The sequence below is a fragment of the Cavia porcellus genome, unplaced genomic scaffold, assembly GCF_034190915.1.
Source record: "Cavia porcellus strain 051 isolate PalLab524CR breed Dunkin Hartley unplaced genomic scaffold, mCavPor4.1 scaffold_11, whole genome shotgun sequence".
NCBI classification, from domain to species: domain Eukaryota; kingdom Metazoa; phylum Chordata; class Mammalia; order Rodentia; family Caviidae; genus Cavia; species Cavia porcellus.
This window is the reverse complement of record NW_026947494.1, coordinates 48,546,603-48,569,020: the sequence shown is the minus strand read 5'-3', so window position 1 is coordinate 48,569,020 and position 22,418 is coordinate 48,546,603. Positions and strand designations below refer to the sequence as shown.

At 34.3% G+C, this 22,418-nt stretch overlaps 1 protein-coding gene across 12 annotated transcripts in view; it reads left to right on the top strand.

Moving 5' to 3' along the window:
* The window catches only part of Pde4d (3',5'-cyclic-AMP phosphodiesterase 4D), a 1,361,839-nt gene that overhangs the window by 254,553 nt on the left and 1,084,868 nt on the right, over positions 1–22,418 (top strand). For 2 of the 12 annotated variants that reach the window (XM_063258691.1, XM_063258688.1), the window contains exon 1: positions 6,990–7,008. The exons of the other annotated variants lie outside the window; for them this stretch is intronic. The gene's annotated coding sequence lies outside the window, so the exon portion shown is untranslated. Of the gene's footprint in view, positions 1–6,989; positions 7,009–22,418 lie in introns of those variants that run through there. 12 annotated transcript variants of the gene reach the window in all.

The following is a 22,418-nucleotide window of genomic DNA, read 5'->3' as shown; positions in this document are numbered from 1 at the left end:
GTAATTGTTATCCTTGCAACCTCTGACTACAACAATCAATATCACAAATAAATGTGATTTCTTAAGCAAAAAGTGACTATTGCTGTCTGTCATTGAAATGACATGTCAGCTCTAGAATGATTCAGAGAGCTGGACTCAAATTGTATTTCTTCCACAGCTACTGTACGTCATTGGGTGAGTAATTTACTAAGTGTCACTGAGAGTCAATTTATCATATCAAGACATATGGCCAGATTACAACAGTTTTCCATAATGAATTTCTTTTGAGAGGGAGTGAGACAAGTTTTTACTGTATAGTTCATTCTAGCTTGCAACTCACTAGGCAGCCCTGTCTGGTCTTGAACTCACAGTGATTCTCCTCCCTCAGCTTCCTGAGTACTGGTATTACAGGCCCGCTCCACCACACTGGGGTACTATGATTTTTTTGTAAGGTAACGACAGATATGCAAATTGGTCTCATGTTTAAAGCCTTCTGTGGGGATATACCACTATAACCCCAATACTGTAAAGGCTGAAGCAGAGGGACCAGGCTTCATAGTCAGTTCAACAGAATTACAGTTCATTTTGAATTATATAGTGAGACCCTGTCTAAAGAAACAAAAAACAAACAAACAAAAAAGGTCCTATTTTTACATAAGGGTGTGTGTGTTGGGGTTATTAAATGAACATAAACAGAAGTGTGTTTTATTTTTTATTAAAAGGCTTGATTTCTTCATGTACAGTTAAAAAATTCATATTTTCAGCAGATATTTTTTAGAGATATCTGATTGTGGTTTCCATTTTTTTTTTTAAATGTTAGTGTAATACCATCTACTCTGACCTTGTATATCTGCAGAGCAAAGGTAGCTGGACTTTCCTTGGTGCCTGTTGTAGAAATAGAGTAAAACTGTTTTCCTGATTTTGGACAATAGTTTGTGGATTCTTTTGCATCATAAGCTTGTTGAAGGCAGTGACCTTCCCTTTTTTGTCTGTGTAAAGAGGATCTAGTGTAGAGTGGAACTCTTGGAAGACATTTATTAAATAGTGAGTCAGACTATTCATAAATGGAAACTTCCTTGAAAACATTTTGAGCTTCCAGTCACAGAAAATGCTATTGGAGAGTGAATTATTGAAATAGGTGTACTTTGCAGTGACAGGATATCTTAGATCAGGAGTTTACGGGAGTTTCCTAAGGTCATAAAGATAATATAACAATAAAATTACTTATTGATAGCCACGGGTAGGTCAAAGAAGGTCAGAGCGTAGCTTTGTAGGTAGTTTTTAACTGACTTTTTCCCAGGTCCTGATAAATTTTCTTATTATCTAAAGTGCAGATTCTGTGTGAGGATATAGAATTACTGCTTGAGGAAGTTCACTCTGATTATCAATGTATAAGGAAGGGACCCAGCCCTGTGCTATTTGCTTCATCTTTTACCTTTTAACAATTCTTACTTACATATTCAATTCATGAAATTTGTGATGAATATTTTTCCATTTTGCTATTCAATTTCCCTTTCATAGTTCATATGCCCTTCTGGAGAGTGTAGAATGGTCTCATGCAATTATTTCTCCTTGATAGCTAGTGTTTTATTATCATAGGAAAAACTCAATAAGTATTTTCTGGAAATATAAGATGAATATGGTAGCTTAGATGTTTTTCCAATATAGCACCTGGAAGTAAAGATAGTAAACATGATGAGCCTATGGTTAGCAAAAGTTTAAGTTTTGAAAGTATAAACATTAGGAACACAATTATCTAGCATTTTACTACCAAAAAAAAAGGTCATTATCAAGACTCCCAATTATTTTTCTCTATAGATATTTGGTATAAAAATAATTTTAATGTGTAATTATGGTCATATACAATATGTCTTGATTTTTTCGTTTAAACTATTAGTTGCTTATAATCATCATGAATATTCCTTTTGTGTAAGAAATATTCTGACAATAAAATTTTAAAAATCACAAAAGTTCCAGGCAGTAGAGTTTTCTCAAACAATTTTTCTTGTGTTTGAATGGTTTACTTAAGCATTTATGAATTTGCTATGTTTCTTACTAGGCTTCTTTTCCTTTTATTTATTTTTCCATAAAGGGTTAAAGTGAACATTTGGGGACATAGAAATTTTCCTGTTTTTCCTTTTGAATATTTTCAACGCATCATTTAATTTTTGGCACACAGCTTTTCAGAAGTTTGTGTGCTGATGTTTGCTATTTCTAACAGCACATAAAGATTTTAAATTCACTAAGAATGAATACTTTTAAAAATACAGATGATTTCAATGGAAAAATGGTTTTCCATTTTAATTTTTGAGGTTTTTTTGAGGGAGTTATTCATGAAGTCAAACCTTTTCTAATGAATTTGTGAATCATTTTTATTATTTTATGAACTGTCAGTCCATGTCTCTGTCTATTTTTCATATTGGAGTGGGTAAATGTGTCAGTGTGCAAGGCAGGCTGTTTCCTGCAGGTATGTTCACTGGCCGCTGCTTCATCTGATGCCCAGGATAGTGCATGAGACGAGTGGAGCTATGGGGAGCAGTAGGCAGCCAGAGCAAGCTTTTTTGTGCACTGTGTTGAAATGCAGTAGCAAGAAGGGAGTGAAGTTACTAAATAATCCCTTCTTTCTGTTAGGTCGGTATTGCAAAAGCAAGGCTTGGCTAGCGATGTATGCATGACAGGGTTCATTCTTCCCTTTATCTTAACTATTATTAGATAGGCCCAGAAACTGCTGGTAAGCTGGGGCTGTTGGCACATGGCTCTCCGAGATAAGAAGTGTTGCAGCCACTCAATACGGTTTGCTCTTCACTTGAGCACATTGCCAACAGCTTGTGTGGGACTCCTTAAGAATAATGAGAACCTCATTTTAGGAGAGGGGACAGATTGTGTCTGTACTCGGCAGCCTACATCCTGCTGCAGCTGGGATTGCTTGAGACACTGTGGGGCAGTAGGGCCTCTGTTGACAGAGCAACGTCCGTTTTGTCTGAAGAGCTGCACAGCCTGTCAGCATCTGGCAACGAAGCTTTCTGTAGCACGACTTCCCGCCCCAAACCCCTGGATGTGACAGAATTTAATCTAAAATCTCTCTTGTCTCTTTCTGTCCCTGTCATTTCACCAGGGAACTAATGTTAAATACTTTCAGACACACTGCAAACTAAGGGATTCTTTTAAGACAAGGCCAACATTTAAAAAACTACATTAAAGTATGCAGGTCATTTTGTAATTTTTAGGTGGAATTATTGTCAAGAAAATTGTCATACAGCAAAGGAAACAAAAGCTTTTCACCTTAATAACAAGGGATTTTGGCAAAGCCATTAAGAACAGGTAGAAATGGCCTGAGGGTGGAAGGCTCAAACTCTGTTTCTATCATGCTTTGTTTTTCTTGTTCCTAAGAATCTGCAATATCTTCTCAGTATATATAGCATTAAATTCAGATTCTCACTGGGTATCTTTTTTATGAAAATTTTATTTTACTTTTAAAAACACGTATCATTGACATATAAAAAGTATATATATTTATATATAATTATTTGTATAATGTAAATATATATATATATATATTTAAGGTATACCATTTGATATTTTGATCCACATATACACTGTGATGTGATCACAACATTCTGGTTTATAAATTTATATAAAAATACATAAATTTTACATGGTCACCATTTATATTGTGTGTGAAAAGGTGTTTCTGTTTGAATTTTAGAATCTTACAGCTGTGTTCAACCTGTGGCCTGCCTTTCTTTTTAGCCCTCTCAAAATTGTTATCATAGAAACCATACATATAAAGGAAATTTTATTATTTATATATGTTAACTACAATATGTGTATGACCCAAGACAATTCCTTTTCCAAGAATGAAAAAAGAAAAAAGTAGGTTGCAAATTAAATGTGGTTGATTAGGTTAAACAATTCTTTAATTAATTTTTCTGATTGCATTGCAGGATATTTGCACACACACTTTCCACAAAAAGCAAGCCTGCTTCTCTGTCATTGTGAGCATTACTTCTTCAAAAATCTACCTTTTCAGTTACCTCCTTGGTCTCTTTCTCCTCCATGCTGCATCAGCTTACATATTATGTATGACTCTAGAAATCTTGATGTGTGCCTGTATTTTCATTTTCTTGAGACAACAATAAATTGCTTTTCTTTGTGCTTTCCAGTCTGTTGACTAGAAAGTGTTTTATGCACTGTCTATCCAATAATGTATGTACTAGACTCCTTTTCCTTCTGAAAAAAATCATAAGATTCTAATGGTAGTTAGGCATATGAAGTTGTTATTATTGAGTTCATGTTTTGAAATCATAAATTACCATTTATTTTGTAAAATATACTTTGATGTTTTTATATTAATTTTTAAGAGTTTTAGAAAAAAGAGTCTTCTTTTGAAGGTATTTTCCAGTCTCCGGTGAGGCCACATTTAAAAGTTTTAACTCTAAAAGGAATAGGCCAGCTGATGGTGAGGTTTGAAATAATAAGCTCAGGTTGTAGTGATTATCTCCCATAAGAATGCTGCATGTAAACTCAGATCTGCTGGTAGTTTGTAGGAGAGAAGTCTGTGGAGAAGGAATCTGGAATGAGAGTGGAGCGACAGAGTCTGGTAGAGCTAATGTTTGGAGGTTCTGTGTATCTTGGGCTTGGTAAAGATGCATTGAGAAACTTGCGCAACTTTCATCCACTGAAGTTAAATTCTAAGTTTACCAGTGCAGTACTGAAAATATGAGCTCCTATTTTTTGGACAATGAACATGTCTAAAGATGAGCTGAATGATGAGGCTTTTATATATTGTAATTCAAAAATGATACGTCAAGTTGGACAAACAAGAATCACACAAGCAGTGTTTGAGAATGACTTACTGAGTGTATGCTTTATATTTTCTGTAGTCCAGGATGAAACATTGCCAAAATCACTTACTCATGATGGTGCTGAGAAACAGCAATTAAATGTGAATTAAAATGATTTACAACAGTACCCTGTGGTATAATTACACTCATTTGTAAAGGAAGATATTGAGGATCATTGAGAAGATGTGTTACTCACGTCATACATTAATGGCACCCAAGTGAGGATTTGAATCCACTTTTGATTGAGATCAAAAACCTATATCTTAAGGCATAGAAAGTTTTCTAGAAAAGGAAAAATGAGTCATCTATAGTTATTATGACATGTGAAAGAGATACTGTCAGTTGTGCGATGTTCCAGGAATAATGCTGTAGGTTTGAAATATACGTATATATTTTCTTTCCAATTGTAATCTATTTGGTTGAAAATTGGATGCTCATTTTCATCCTTGTTATGAAGAGATGGCCACTGCTTGAATAATAAATAGGATAATGGGTCAATAAGACACTTTTTACTTGGGAAATGAAGTGTAAATCAAGGCAGCAGTCTTATTCATGAAGTGTAGAAAATATACTGTTATTTTTTATTAGATTTGCTATAGCAGGGATGATATCTACTGTTAAATACTCAGTGTACGTTAATAGCAGTATTAATTGAGCCTGTACTTAATGCTAGGCATTATATTCACTGCCCAATGTTATATTTTCTCTTTTAATCTCTGTATGATCCTATGATATAGATACCACTAATATTCTCAGATTAGGAATCTGGGGCATAAAAGGTTAAATAATTTCCCAATATCACATATCTAATTGATGGTCAAGACAGATTATAGTCATCCTCCAGTATACATAGTACCCTGACTCCAGATTCCCTGAAAATACCCTGTATGAAAAGATGTCATAGTTTCATGTTTTCCTGTACATGTCCCCCTGTATACTTAAGTCATCTCCAGGTAACTTATAACATCTAACATATAGTAAATGCTATGTGAATACTTGGGAATAATGACAAGAAAGAAGTCAGTTATATGATATGTGCAGACATATATAGCATAGCATGGCCTATTGTGCTTTAATCCTACTACATGATTTTGTAGATGGTTTACCTAGATAAATTTGATACCCCAATCAAATCATGGCTACAAGATTATATTGAGGGATGCCACAGAAATCTTGTATAGTGTTACCAATTACTATTAATTTTGCTTTAGCACAAGGCACACTGGATTGAGCATCAGGACTAATGGATTCTTACATCAGTTAAGTACTTCCTTCATCTGCAAAGTGGAGTGAATAGTCTCACCTGTTTGAAGACCAGGGCTGGACCACATAGCATCCCTAACTGATATCCACAGAATAATTCATTTCTAGTTGTGTGCTCTTGTGGCAACAAATGTTGGCATAGATATAATTAATCATGAGTTGAGCTGCTGCTTCTCCTCCTCCTCCTCCTCCTCCTCCTCCTCCTCCTCCTCCTCCTCCTCCTCCTCCTCCTTTTTTGATCTGTGGAAGTTCAGGCTTTCCTCAAGCTCACTTTGTAGCTCAGGCTGGTATCCAATTTGCAATGATACCACTGCCTTAGCCTCTTAAGTCCTAGGATTTATAGGCATGTGCCACCATGCCTGGTTTTGATTTGGGCTTCTTAAATGGTAGCACAAAGTTTGGTGCAAAGAAACCTTCTCCTGCCTCAGTGCGATGTTCACATTTCTGCTGAACCTTGCAGTCTGCAGCCGTCAGAGGGTCAGACCAAACAACAAAGTCCAGTCATTAGTTTTCCACATAACAGTGTTCCTCCTGTGAGAAACATCCATGTCTTCATGCTGAAAATGTTACATTGTTTTTGGTTTATCAACCCTAAATAAAAATAAAAGTATGGAGCTAGAAAAGACACATACATTATATTCTTCTAAGAACTAAGGTTGATTGAGGGCTTTTTAGATATAAAGAATATCTTAAGGTATGTTGATGACTGTATTGAATTAGCAGTTCATCAGATGACATAGTTCTGTGGACAATTTATCATTGTTTCAGATTAACTTCACTCTGTCCCATTATTAAAGGTTATACAGGATATGTGAAATATATTCTTGAAATATTGACAAACTCATTTTGAACTACTTCTTTTGATTTAAGGCACGAATCCCAGGCACATCAGATATCTGGCATTAGCTGAACATCTGTAAAGGTAGTAAGTACTAATTGAAAATGCTGTCCTTTACTTTCTCTGAATTGATTTCTTTTGGTCGGATGGTAATACTGTTTTCAATAAAAACACTGCTCAGGATTTTATTTCTTTTCTCCTGCTCCAATTCTTTACTACCAAGTTGAGATAGCTCTCTAATCGGAAAGACCTTCCAGTTTATCAAAAAGGGATGACTTCTTGCTCCAAAGCAGACTCAACCTTTTCATCACACACCCATCTTAGAGCTATCCAAAGCAAGCAGCGGAGTCTGCAGGAAAACATTTATTTCCAGGGCCCATTGTTATTTTAAGTGCTTCCAGAAGACTATAGAGTAAAAGGAGAGCTCCAACAACCCTTGGCACGCCTTGGGGGATGGCTTGTTTTTTCATATTTGTGGAGCCCTGTGTTGAGAGAGAAAAACATCTAAAAATAAAATGCATTTACTCTGAACCTCTGGGGCAAGGTGCAAAGAGCCTGTTCTGTAGGAAGCAAGATTAAAAATTAAATGGTTGAGATCTGCCATCAGCAAAACCGTGGGCTCTTTCTGGTTAACTTTGGGCCATCTGATTAGTTTCAATAAATTGGCTTTGAGTACTCATGTCCTTTGGTCTTTTTTGTTGCTCTCCATAACTCACAGTGACCCACTTGCTAGTGGGTGGTTTCTTCACAGTCCAGTGACTGTTGGCTTTGCAAAGCATTGATTTAACCCACCAGTGTATGCATTTGCCAGAATGGGATCTGCTTTGTTCAACATGGTAGTCAAGTTCCAATAGGTAGCAATTAAAAAAAATCACTGTGTTCTACATGTATCATTCATAGCACTTTCCCTGAAAATGTAACATGAAATGAAAAATAAAGAATGGGCATTGTTTAGCACAATTTTAAATGTATTTGATAGAGATCAATAAAGGGGAGAAAATAAGTCAGAGGGAACAGGTACACTAATTATCTTCTAGTTTATTCCTACTGTCTTAGATTTTGTTCCATTTGTCTACTATTTCCATAAGCATTATATTTTAAAACTAAAAGGTTGAATGCTGTAGCCTTCTTTATTTCTGCATGTCTATCAACCCACAACCCTGTCTTCGCTACCACTATATTTTCAAGAGGCTTTCAACAATGACATGATGTTGTCACGTATGTGAAAAGTTCTCTTCTTTTAGTAGAACTTCAGAAATATTAAGAAAAATCTTTATAAATTATGTAACTAAAGGAGCAAGAGGAAGTCTTGCTCCTTGCTGATGTATGAGCCAAAAAAAATTTAAAAAGCTAGCTGTGAAATTATGAACATTGATTATTCAAATTGGAGTGTAAAAGAAAGTATTTTATTTTGGGCGACAAATATATATTTATTTGTTAAAAAGCCCCCTACAACTTCAGCTTTGATGGTCATCTTTGAAGGTTTAAATATGCTTTTAATTCCTTGTGATTAAAGTCAGAGTCCCCATGGCAACGCTGTTTGATGGTGGTGGAACCTTTAGATTGTGGGCCCGGAGAGAGACCCTTAGTTCACTGGGAGCAAGAAGAAGACAAAATTTAAAATGTATCTGTTTGGTAATTCTTACTGGATACCTTGGATTCTTGCAAGAGGATTGTTATGAAAAGAACAAGTGTGGACCCCTTCTATCCTCTCTCTCTATACCTGTTGTGTGGGCACCCACTGTTCTCACTGAGGCCAAATCAATGAGGCTGCCTAATGCTGGGCTTGAACCACCAAAACTGTGATCTAAGTAATCTTTGTCCTTATTAAATAGCCTGTTTCTAGTGTGTCGTGGTGATACAAAGCTGACTAGTATATTATCCTATTATATATTAGAAAGTAAAATTAGGAGACTAAAAAATCATAAGGCAGAGGGTCATTTCTGTACAAATCTGTGTTTCTTTGAGCCCCAGCCAGACTCCATTGACTTGTTGGTGATAGACACCTTCTAGCTGCCTCTAGAGATGTATCATCATTGAGTAGAGACTGAGACACATCAGTAAAGAATAATTTCATGTGCAATGAACCTTCAAATTAAAAAGTTTCCCTTCAATATGGTTTTTTGTCATATTGTCTGCATAGTCTTTGGAAAGATCAATGATAATTTATAAGTGAAAAACCCATGCTGCAAAAAATGTTTAAAAATTTGACTGGTATTCAGCAGAATAAATATATCTGGTGGTAAGAAAGATTCGCAATTAGTGAGGTCAGAATGTCTGTAAAAGCACTGTGGGAAACCTTGAGATGTTAGCAGAGGAAGACTTTCAGCTGTGGAATTCAAGGAAAGCTCATTTTGGTGGTCTTTTTGGTCATTTTTTATTTCTTTTACGCTATCTGATATTAGAAGTTCTTTTCATAGCACATTGAATTAGGGTTTTAATATCTGGCCTCAATAGCAGCATCACTTCAGATCTACCTTAGTTTTCTGGGATATAAGGTGCATGGTATCTATTTTATTTATAAGTAGAGAAAGGATGGAATGATAAATATGTTTTGATTTCTGTTTTCTTCTAATTCACAGTATAAATGTTTTTGAAAAAGGCATGCATACTTATACCTTTGCAAAATGCATCTTTAGGTTTTCAGGTCAAATAAGTTGTGACTGTTCATTTAGATAATATGTGTTGTCACCTTATGTAGTCTGTATGCTATAAAGTCTAAATCATGTGGAGTTTTTAAGCTGACTTGTAATTGTAGTGACACTTGAACATCATATTAGCCTTATTTTCATATTGTATGTGCAAGCAAGGTAAACTTAAGAACTTTGTTAAATATATGTTTTAAGTGATTTTGAAATGACTTGTTTAATGGACCAACTGTATTTTATAATATTTTCATATTTTAATTTTGAATAATCAATTATGGAGAGAAAAACTGAGTTTCTGTCCTTCTAGTGTGATTTGGTATTGACCTTGCCCTGCCAGTTACTTATTTTTTTACCCTAAGTGCTTAACAGAAGACACCTATCCCTGTGTGGGTGTGAGAGAGAAATGGGGCTGAATGCTACAGAGTTGTAGTTATGTGCCATGAAGTAGTGATCAGCTTCTCCCTAAAGGACTGCAACTCACTTAGACCACTTCCTCTTTGGGGGAGTTGCAAAGTGTAGAAACTTCTGAGGAAGAGGCCCAGCCTCAGGGATAGGGTGAGGAGCTCTCTTCCTCAGAATCACCTTGCATGGCAGTGGGCCATGAATGACTCTTTCCTGCTATGACTCAGTTCCCACCCACTTGTCAGTTAACAGTCTTTGGGAAGAGACGGAAAGCCCAGTTGTGGCTGTTGGAGCCAGATTTTCATTATTTGGTGATCTTCAGCAGCTCCTCGGTCAGGTATGGCACCATTGTCTTGAGGGGATTAGAGACAAAGCCCTGATATCTCTATGTCAGAGTAGGAAATGTATAAATATAGATTTTGAAGGTACTGACTTTAGGAAAATCTAGACATTTCCTATTGGAATCAGAAGTAGGCGGGCAAGAAAAATTTTGATTTTAGATCAGCCAGAGTCAATTTAATGGGAGCTTGAAAATGAACTCAGTTGGAGATAAGACATCCATGAGAAAAATGTGCTTTAAAAAAGACTAGAAAGGTCATGGGAGAACTGTGACAGTTGAGTCTCTCATTTTTTTTCTTTCATTTCACTACCTGAATTGAAGTTATTATGGTCTCCTAGGCTAATGCAATAGTCTCATCACTAAATTTCTATATTCATCCTTTTCTGTGAAGTTTGGCTTTCATGCACTAAAAATACAATTTGCATTTGGCCACTTCTCTGCCTGGAACTTCCCATCTCCTTAGGAGCACGCTTACCATGGTCACCAGAGCCTTTCTGAAGCTGACAGTGTCACCTCTCTGTCCTCATCTCCCCGAACTCTTTTTCGTATGCACTCCACGCAGCTTCCTCTGCTTTTCTTGTGGTTTCTTAAATATGACAAGCACACTCCCTCCTCAGAGACTTTCCACCTACATTTCCCTCTGATTAGACTGCTCCTTCTCCAGATGTCCACATTAGTCACTTCCTCACTTCACTCCTGTTTCTCTTCAAATGACACTTGAGAGAGAGGCTTTATGGCCATGCTGTCTGCCAAGCACACTCACATGTGCCCCAGATCTTTCCTTCCACTCACCCTGTCACCTTGTTTCTCATAGCATGTGTTACCAGCTGTCATGTTCTACTATGTGGAGTCAGGAAATTGCCTCCTGATAGGAAACGAACAGCTGAATGTTGACCATTTGGTAAAGTTCAACCACAAATAAATTTGTTAATTCATTTATTATTTTTGTTCATCTTTAGCAATTAAACTCTGTGAATCCAGGTGTTTATTTTGTTTTTGGCAGTGCCTCTGGAACATACAGCCTTGCAGGGATTTAGAGAAGTTGTATTGAATGAAGAGAAATGATAATGAGTGGAGAAAAATTATAGGGAAAGTAATGTTTGTGTGTATGATTTGGAAGAGAATCTGAGCTCCTGAGGGAGTCCAGAACATGAAAGGATTTATTTGAGTCCATGTCAAGTTCAGAATAAAGCTTCCAATTTGAGCTTTGAGATAGTTATGGATTTTATATTCTTTCCATGTATTTTTGTCTGAAAATGAGACTAAGAGACATAATAAAAATTTTGGATAATATAATCCTGAATTTAAAAAATTTCACAATTGGTAAGTTATATGGATTTAGTTTGTGAATTATGATGTTTTTTATTAGGGAGAGGAAGTTACTTTTCACTTCCATTTCTAGAAATGTTAATTTTAATGTCATCCCTATTATAATCATTAGATATAAGAAAATAAAATAAAATAAAATAAGCAGCTTGTTTCATGAACAACTGATCCTAAAAGGAAGTAAAGTCATCATCATGGGTCAGAAATAAAAATTGGATTGAAAATCTCAGGGATCAACGTTGGAACTGATGCTGTGGCTGCTCTAGAGAGCATTATTAGTCACACTGACCAAGGGTTTGACGCTAACCATCATGTGGGGATATGAAATGGAAAAACTGAGATTGTAGCAGAGATCTTCAGCCTAACATTGTGAGGTCTAAAGCACAAAGAGAAGAAAAAAAATCCTTTGTCAGCACAGCAGAGACAAAGAAGCATTATTTTAGAAAATAATGTCTCCTCCAAAGATAAATTGCTGAGGATTTGCACCTCTTTTGGGTTTGGGGTTTGAGTTTGTTCAATTTACTAGAGTGAGAAAATAAAAAGTTGAAAACTTAACCCAAAAAAGCCTGAAGCCCCAGACTGAATTATTTATGAACTTCTCTGCAGATAATTACTATTAAACTAAGTTTCATAAGTTTCTTCCAGATGAGGACCTTTAGAAAATTAACTCACAACCTCAAACTATAAAACATGAGAAAAGATCTCTGAGAACGAACATAACAAAGAACATGATCAGAGCCTAAGACCTTCAAATGATGAAACTGTTATACCAAGACTATAAAATAATATTGAAAATGAGACACAACAAAAGGTATACAAATGTAAGAAGAAAATTACATTTAAAAAATGAGCAGAAACTTTCAAAGTGAAAAATACAACTGAAATTTAAAAATCATCCCTAAGTTAAACTTTATACGTGGCTGAAGACAAAGTAGGGAGTATAATGTAATTTGAAGTAATCAATCAAAAGATGCTGAAAAATCTAGAAATATGAAAGAAAATTAAGAGATATGCTGAAGAAAGTGAAAGGATTAAATAAGTTTTTAGTAGATATTCTAGAAGTTAAGATTTTATTATGATGCCATTAAATTAGTAACTTAAGCGAAAATAATAAAGAATCCCAAATGGATTTGAAAATTAATATACATGCTTATAAATAATTCATGCATCAAACAAGAAACATAATGAAAGTTAGACATTATTTAAAACTTAATGTTAACATAATATAACAAAACTCATGGGAGTAACCAAAAATAGTATCTATAAATTTATAGTTTTGAACAACTATATGAGAAAAATGAATAAAGTTACATTCTAAGAATTTAAAAAACAGAGAAAACAAATTGTAATGAAGTGAAATGTGATTAGTAAAAAAAGTAAAGCAATATCAAAAGCTAGTTCTCTAAAGACTGATAAGCAGGATAATTTACAGCAGATCTGAGCAAGAGGAAAAGCTATCTTTTAAAAAGTCTATAAATGTTACTGTTAATGTAATATCTTGGACATAATGCTCTCACATCTCAGATAAAGAATAGGGATATTTCTTTATATTTAAGTAGTTGTCATAGCCAGTGCTGTAAATAAAATAAAGATAGAAGTAAATAGCAAAGCAAAATTGTTGTAAAGATAGGAAACCAAAAAATTAAGAAATAATACACAAGCTCAGGAGAATCAATGTATATAAACTAAATCAATTTTGTAGATTCTAAAACCACACAATTAGCTCCTTTTATAAGTTGCACCACTATGTAAATCTCCCTTGTGCTATTTTTTAAATGTTCACAATCCTCCAACTTGTTTTATGTATCAATAGTTTATTTCTTTTGATTGCTGAGTAGTATTCTATGGTAAGAATATACCAATTGTTTAACTGTTGATGTATTGTAGACATTTTGGTCTTTTTTATTTTTGGCTAATAGAAATAAAGTTGCTATAAACAATTGTGCATAGATAGATTTTATATAGGCATAAATTTCTTTGAATAAATGCTCTACAGTAAATTACTGGGCCATTTGGAAAATGAATGCTTAGATTTTTGAAAAATTTTTATTGGAGGATGATCAGTCTCAAGACCTCGTACATGTAAGCCAGTACTCGATTTTTTTTTATTTAAGAGAATAAAACCAAGCAAAATAAAACAGAACAAAGTCAATCAAAACAAACCAGTGTAAGTAATACAGAACTTCAAACAATATGAAATCAACAGTGGTTACCATAATGCCTCTTGTTGTCTTCAAAATAGCTGCCCATACCTTCAGAGGTAATAAAATCAAACAAAAGAGAACAGAATAGCACCAATAAAACAAAACAATGAATGCAATAAAGGATTTAAAAACAAGCAAATAGTAAATCCGAAATGGCTACCATAATGTATCTTGCTATCTTTGAAATACCTGCCCATGCCATCGCATATAACAAAATCAAACAAAATAAATGGGATAAAACCCAATTTATGAAACCAATGAAACTGATACAGGACTTCAAAACATGATAATAGGGGTTAACAATGGCTACCACCTTCAGAAGTTGTAGCCATTGTTAATCACTCATAGATGCCACACTGTGTACCGTTATCCTTTGAATAGTTGGTCCAACCACTGGCCCTAGACCTGCAAAATCAGTGAAACGCTACACAACACAAACATCAAATTGCATTTCACCTGAAAATGTATCATCATAGCGTGTGTTTCTCTGGATCAGCCAGTCACAGAGGAGTGTGTGTGTGTGTGTTTAGGGTCTCGGGGGTTGGCTCTTCTTATTCCCCAACCTGCATGCTGGAAGGAACTGGGGTCTGGCTGTCCCCGCTATGGTAATGGCCTGCACAGGGTGCTGATTTGGAGGGAGGTCTTGCTTCTTGGTGAATTCTGGTTCTCATCCTTTGTAGTGTGCGAACGGTACTGATTGATGGGAAAAGACTGGGGTCTGGCTCACAAGTGCTCTGTTTTTGATCTCTATACGTTTAGTTTTAAATTTATTTTTAGTACATTTTTGTAATGCATAATGAATGCATTCTTCGTGACTAAGTGGTACATATACTAACACATCTTTATTCCTTTTATCAACCCTTTCCCCTCCCTCCATCTTTTGATCTCTTTCCCATTTGAGAAAGATCTGCCTACTTTTATTTTGCTCTTTATTTATACTTGGAGTTTTTTATGTAAGAGAAACCATGTGCTATTTAATCTTACGTGTGTGATTTATGTCACTTTACATTATGGAATTAAGGAGGATCCATTTTTCCTATGGCTGATTCAAGTTTATCTTTCTTTATGGCAGAGTAGCAGTAGAACTCCAAAGCATATTATTATATACATTGTGTAAATACTGTATTTTCTTTATCCATTCATCTGTGATAAACATATAGGCTGCTTCCAACATTTAGCTATTATGAATTGTGTTGCTACAATTGAGTATGCCTTTATTCTTTGTCGTTTTGGAGGTTAGTTAGAAGGGAAATATCTGGGTGAAATGGAATTTATAGTTTTCGTTTTTCAGACTCTCCATACTGATTTCTAAACTGGTTTTCTAGTTTAGCTTCCCAGCAATAATGTGGACTTCCTTTTTCCCCTGAAGCCTCACCATCCTTGTTGCTTGATTTTTGATGATGGCCACTTTTTCTGGGGTAAGATGAAGTCTGTGTTGTTTTATCCACTTCTCTAATGGCCAGAAATATTGAACATGCATGTTTACTGTATTATGAAAATTAGAAATTAGTTTTCTAGAGTAGCGCTACCACTTTATGCTCCCTAACAATATATGAGAGATCCAGTTTCAGTTTGTTTGCAAACATTTGGTGTTGTCACTTTTCAATGTTTGGTGTTCTAATGGGTGTGAGGTGATATCTTACGGTCTTCACTCATTTCTCTAGTGGATAGTATACTAGTTTGTTTTCCTGGTGTTGTACAATACTTTAATCTTAGTGGCTTAAACAAACACAAACATTGACTTATAGTTTATGGACCAGAACTCTAACACTGGTTTCATTGGGATGAAATCAAAGTGTTAACAAGGCTTGTTCCTATTTTGCAAATTGTAAGGCAGAATCCATTTTATCCCCTTTTCGGGCTTCTAGGGGCTGCTCATATTCCTTGGCTGATGGCTCCCCTTCTGTTTTTAAACTCAGCAACTGTGGGTTGAGCCCTTTCATGTATCACCTCATTTTGAGCTCTTCTGCTTTGGAATTATACTTTTATGGATACTTGTAATTCACCTGGGCCAGATAGAATAGTCCAGAATAACTGCACTATTATATTTTAAAGTCAGCTGATTGGCAGTTTAAAGTTCTGCTTTACCATGTAATGTAGCCTAGTCACTGGTTCTAGAGATTAGAAGAGGCTATCTTTTGGAAGCTGTGATTTGCCTGTCATAGCTAGAAGTGGAAAACACCTTTTCATGTGCTTATTTGCCATCCACATAAGCTCTTCAGTGAAATATCTTGGTCTTTTGACCATTTTCTAATTGGATTGTTTCATTATTATCAAGTGTTGAGAAATTCTTTAGTGTAATTTCCATTGTAGAAGACAATTAGTCCTTTGTCTAATGTTTGGTTTACAAAAATTTTCTCCCAGAGTGTAGTTTGTATTTTCATCGCCTTAGCAGAGTAATTCAAAACTTAAAAAAATTTTGGTTAAGTCCTAGTTATTGATTTTTCTCTTATGAATTATGCTTTTGATGTTATTCTAAGAATTCGTTACTAAGCTCTAATCTTGAAAATTTTCTCCTATCTTCTAAAGGTTGTGTAGCTTTATCTTTTGTGTGTAAATCCACTGCCCATTTTGTTTTAAATTTTGAAAAAATGATAGTGTGAACTGAGATTTATAAATATCCATGTGGATTGTTATATATCTCACTTATATTTTTCTCATTATTGTGACAAAATACCTGAGACCCAAAATTAAAGGAGAAAAGATTGATTTAGCTTACAGTTTGTAGAGGTTTCAGTTTATAATTGGCTGGCTGCAAGGTAGTGAGGCATGACAAACAGGCATTGCAAGAAGAAGCAGTTCATGAAAGGCAGAAGGTAGCAAAGCAAGCAAGTGACCAGTGATGAGCCTCTTTCTGCACCTTATAATTATGTCCACTCACACCCTTAATCCTAGCACCCTTAATCCTAGCATTGTACCATGAATCAATCCCAGTGCCACACTCTAGATCCAGTCACTTTTGACAAAGATACATCTATGATTACATGAAGCTTTGGTGGGAAAGCTAGACACAATCATAAGATTCTAGCACTACCTGTTGAAAAAACTGTCCTCTGCCAACAAAATTGCCCACCTTTGTTTAAAATATATTGGTCGTATTTGTATGGAGATAAATTGTTTCATTCCTTAAAATCAATGAATAGTAATAAGACTAAGAGCATAGTAGTTTTTAAAATTTTTTCAGTTACATTGAAATATTTCCTAATGAGTAACATAAAATGAAAGAGTTTTATTCTCAAAATCTAAAAATACTGAGAGAGTAGGGCATGATGAGGTGAGATGGAAATCACAGCTAATTAAAGATTAATGACTACATGACTGATCAAGGTCACTTCCCTCTCAGGGGTTTAGTTTCACTTCCTGTGAACCATGAATACCGGATTTGGTGACTATTAGAACTCTTTGCCAGGTGATGCTCAGAGAATATGTTACACTTCTCATAACTGGGTTTAGAATGAGTGATGAAGGGAGGGATCCAGGCTGCTATTATGTTTTTGTTTTTAATTGGCCCATATTTGTAGTACATAATGGTTACATTCATTGTGAGGAGTTGGTGAATGTATATAACGGGTCCTTTTTTTTACATCCCCTTACCCTTTCTCCAAGATGCAACTTCTTTGCCTCCCCACCCCTCCATGCTATTTTGGATTGTTATCTACAAAGAGAGAGATTTTAGGGCTGCAGGTGGATGCTGTATAGTTTACTAGAGATTCACATAGAGGGAAAGCCCTTTTCAAAGTACTTGAAAAGTTTGCTTATAAATAATAATAATAATAATAAAGAAGTTATCATTTTGTTATCTTTGAAAAACCTCACATATTTCTGGATTTGGTAGTGGGATTTCTATATGATGCCTCTCCAGAATAGATTTATAATTCATATATATGTTTAAAATATAAATGAAAAAAAATTTAATATATGAAAGTCCCCAGGGGTTTAGTGAGAAGAATTCCTAGTGAAAGTTTAAACATTTATATTCCTCGTAGAAATAAACACAATATAGACTGACAATGTTAAGATATTTATTATACACATTTCAATTAATAATCTAGCTGTAATATTTTAAGCAGGAAGACATTCTCTTTGTTTATATGGTGTTGACTTTATAATTTAGAGTACAGTTTATATTTTCAGCCTTCATCTTGCCAGGGAGCTACTAAAGAAGGATTAGAGCAAGAAAGTAGCAAGACACTTGAAGTTTTTCATTTTATCTTGTTTCTTTTGGCAAGTGGTAAGATTTTTATCAGAAATTTTGGCATTGTTAAAATAATAAAGGGTTATAAAGTTCATTTATATCTGCTATCATCTTTATTTTTCTAAAGAAAATCAAATTGAGTGACATTCAAGGGCCAGGAAGGGAAAATAAGTTGATTCCTGAAAACATTTTATTTTAAAAAATTGTTTTTCCCAAGGATGATCTGCATTAAAGGAGTGTACTAGGTCCAGTACTTGCAATATCATCTTGTAGGTTATTAGAAATGCAGAATCTCAAGCTGAATTCCAGATTTAATGAAGCATATATGTACTTTTAAAAGATTCTGGAGTAAAATCAAGTGGTGAAATACAGAGCAGACATCAGTGGAAAAGTTGATGGAATCTTAAAATCTATATTTTATTTAATAGCATTTTAGTGATGTTAATTATGTAGTTTGGGCAGTATATTATAGTTGTATAGGATTCTAATGTTGTATGGAAGGTATATGGGGATCCCATGTACTTTCTTTGAAATTTTTATACCAATTTAATTACTTCAAAATAAAATTTTATTTAATGAAATCTCAGATGATCAGATTATTCGTTTATACATTAACATTTGAGAAGCATTGCTAGGATACTCTTTATAAATATAGTTTCTGGTATTCTGTATTTAAAAATACAGAATTTCTGGTATGGGGGTTATATTTTAAATTTTGAAAAATTGCCAGTAATTCTCATGCATACTAAGATGCACTAACCCTAGGTCACAGCTCTCTCTCAAAAATATAATATATTCTTTTAGACTTTGGTTCATAAATGCAAGTCTCTGTTTTGATATAGGGCTATTATTAAATTTTTGCTAATCTGCAGCAAAATAAAGGAAAACATAATGTTTAACTTTTGAGAAAGCACATTTCGAGCTCTGTGAACCAGCTTTTCAATGAAAGAACTATACTGGGTGAAAAGAATTAAAAAACTTAACCATTCTGTCTCTGGAGACTGCCCTAAATGGATACAGCACATGGATAAACATTTATTCAAGTAAATCTTGGTTACAAAGTGAAAGTTTGTGGCATTTAAGCCCAACCCCTTCAGTTTGTTTTTGACCCACCAGCTCAGTGTAATAGAAAGTGCAGTCTAATGGTTGTAGTTCAAATGTGAGGTACCCTCTCTCTCGACCTTCTAGTTTACTGCTTGGGGTAGGCCGCATCATTCTGATTCCAAGCACCCCAACTCTGTGTCACAGAAGCTCCATTGAAGCAAGAGGACTGGGAGGCCTGGAGATCCTTACTTCTCTCATCAGCAAAGATGTGAAAATAACTATTATAAATATTTTCAAAGAATTGAAAGAAATCATGATTTAAAAATTAAAGGAAGGTATTCTAATTTTTGAATATAAAGTTTTACACTCAAGAAATAAAAAAAAAACAAAATATTTTCAATGCTTACAAATACCATAGCATTATATGATGTAGTGGTTTTAGTAATTAGCTGCCTGCTATAATCTCTACATTGTGTCTTAAGATTTTTTTGGCCACATACTCTTTGATCATCTCTTTGATCAATAATTTGCTATCATTTTTTGCCACATACTCTTTGATCATCTCTTTGATCAATAATTTGATATCATTTTCTATGGAAACAGCATTTGGTTCTCCATCTCTGGTCTTTCTTCCCTCTTCTGTAGCCAATAAAGTGGACAGGTGCTTCTTTTGTTGCTTGTATTTATTCTCCCTTCCTTACTGATAGTAACAACACTTCAATTTTGTTGTTGTTAAAGATTTACCTTTCTTACATACCCAGTTGATCCATGAGCATAGATGCAAATGTGAACAGTGCATTGTATTACCCTAGTCATCAGGTTAAGCATCGGCATAAAGAATGTATCCATGCCAGTAAAACTCCATTCTCAGTTTTGTTTGTCAGTTTGTTTGTCTGACTGTTTGTTCTGAATTACTGGAAATGAAGAAATGGTAGTGATAGTTTATCAGTTCTTTCATTAATAAATGTAATAAATCAAACCTGTGGTACATATTAATGTTACATTTGTATTTGTTGTGATTTTATCTGTTTTTATTATCTTCTTGGAGGTCTTCCACTAAAATGACCAATTACTTCACCTGACAGAAGCTAGTAAGCTACATTGCCAGGAAAGTATGACTAATGGTTGATTTTAGTCCAGTCATCAATTTTCTTAGCTCCCTGAGAGGAATGTCATGTAACAATAGAAAACTTTAACTTTGCTCACTCTCTATTTCTCTAGTTTATTTTTTGTTTTTACTAACTTGTGGGGTGAGGAGAGGTTGCTAGGAAATTTCTTCACCATTGATAAATTTCAAAAGGAGGGTATTCTTGCAACATCTCAACTAATAAGGAATGTCAGTATCGGGGAAGAAATTACAAGAGTGAAACGAATGGAGATCCTGAAGTTGCTAATTAAAGTAGCCTGAATAAAAATTTACTACAGACGTTCAATGGGAAATTTGGTTTGGCACTGGAATTAATCAATGAAGATACAATGATAGAGATTATATAATCATAAAAATCAAAAGAAAATATGAACAGAACCTCAAAGAAATTGGAGCATCATATGCATAATTAGAATATCAGAAAATACAAAAGGAGTAAGGAAGGACAGGGGGAGAGAAAGAGAAATAGAAAAACTTATTTTGGGTAATGGTGAAAGTTTTCCAAATTTGATGAGAAACATCAATCTACATATGTAGTAAACTCATGAGCTCCATGTAGAATACATTTGAATTCACAATAGGAAGGTTGCAGCAAAATGTTGAAAGACAAAAAGAAAATCTGATGAGAAGAAAGGACATAGCATATACAAAAGATCCCAATAAGATCAACAGCTGACTCCTCATGAGAAGCAATGGAGGCCGCAAACGGGGATTATACTGGTGGGGCTTGAAACATGGTTCATCAAAATTCATACATCCAACAGAATTCTTTCCAAATGAAGTGAAATACAGATATTACTCATGAATAAAAGTTGAGTGAATATGTTTCCAGCTGATATATCTTAGCATAAATAGTCATAGAAGTTCTTGACATGAAAGGAACAATTATTCATCAACTAATTAGATAATTTAAATAAAATGGACAAGTTCCTAGTAAGATACAAACTACTAAAATTGACCCTAAAAGAAATAAAAATTTTGAATAAATGTACAGCATTTAGGTGAAGCAATTGAATTACTAATTTATGTCTGAAAAATAAAATCTGATTCTCATGACTTTACTGGTGAACAAAAATTTAGTGAAGAATTAACAGCAATTCTACCCAAAATCTTTTCAGAATGAAATTGGAATGCTCATTAAATGAGGGGAAAATATAAAACATTGCAATGTCTTTCTTTAGTAAATAATTGGATAGCTTCTGAAAATGTAAAATATATAATTACTATCTGACCCCGATACTCTGTAATATAGGCTTAAGAGAAATAACATATACAACAACTAAGGCACGGAAGAAATCCCAACTAATGAGTTAATAAACAAAGTCTGGTATATTAATTTAATGGAATATTACCCAGAAATGAAGTATTGGTACTTGCTGCAACATGGATGATCCTTGAAAATATTATGCTTAGTGAAAGAGGTAAATCACAAAAGACCACATAGTATACAAACTCACTTATAAGAAGTATCCAGAATAGGTGAATCTACAGAAAATTAGTGTTTGTTTAGGGCTGTCAGGTTTGGGACAAGTAGAGAATAACTGAAAACAGTTACGGTATTGAAATGTTATATAATTGGTTTTAGTAATGATTCTATAATTTCAAGTGTACTAGAAACTGTAAATTCTAGATGGTATGTGAATTATATCTGAAGAAAACTATTTTAAAAATCATGTGGCTATGTACTGAATACAGAATGGTATGTTGTATAAGAGCATTGATAAGATCATCCAGTTGAGCCATACTGACTGGGCTCAGCATCACTGTGATGGCCGTACCACCTTCTAACTTCACTAGCTAATCTTTCGTGTCTTAGTTTCCTCTTCTATAAGCATAATAATGGACTATATATGTTGTTATTAATATTAACTGACTTACTATTTAAAAGCATTTAAAATATGTGGCACAATAGTGTACTATATAAATATTTGATAAGTAAATAAATATATATAGAAACTATAATATGTGTTCCTTTGAAAATTACTTTTAATTCTGAAAGCTTGAATTTCTTAATACGTTTGTAAAATACAAATACTTGTTTGTTAAAAAATAAATCATGGAGTAAATGGCAGTTATTTTGTAATGCCTTTAATGTACAAAAGCAAAAGCACAATGTTAATCTCAAAATATTTCTTTAAAAGTTTTCTGAAATTATACTTTTTCTTGAAATACTAAATTAGGAAACCGT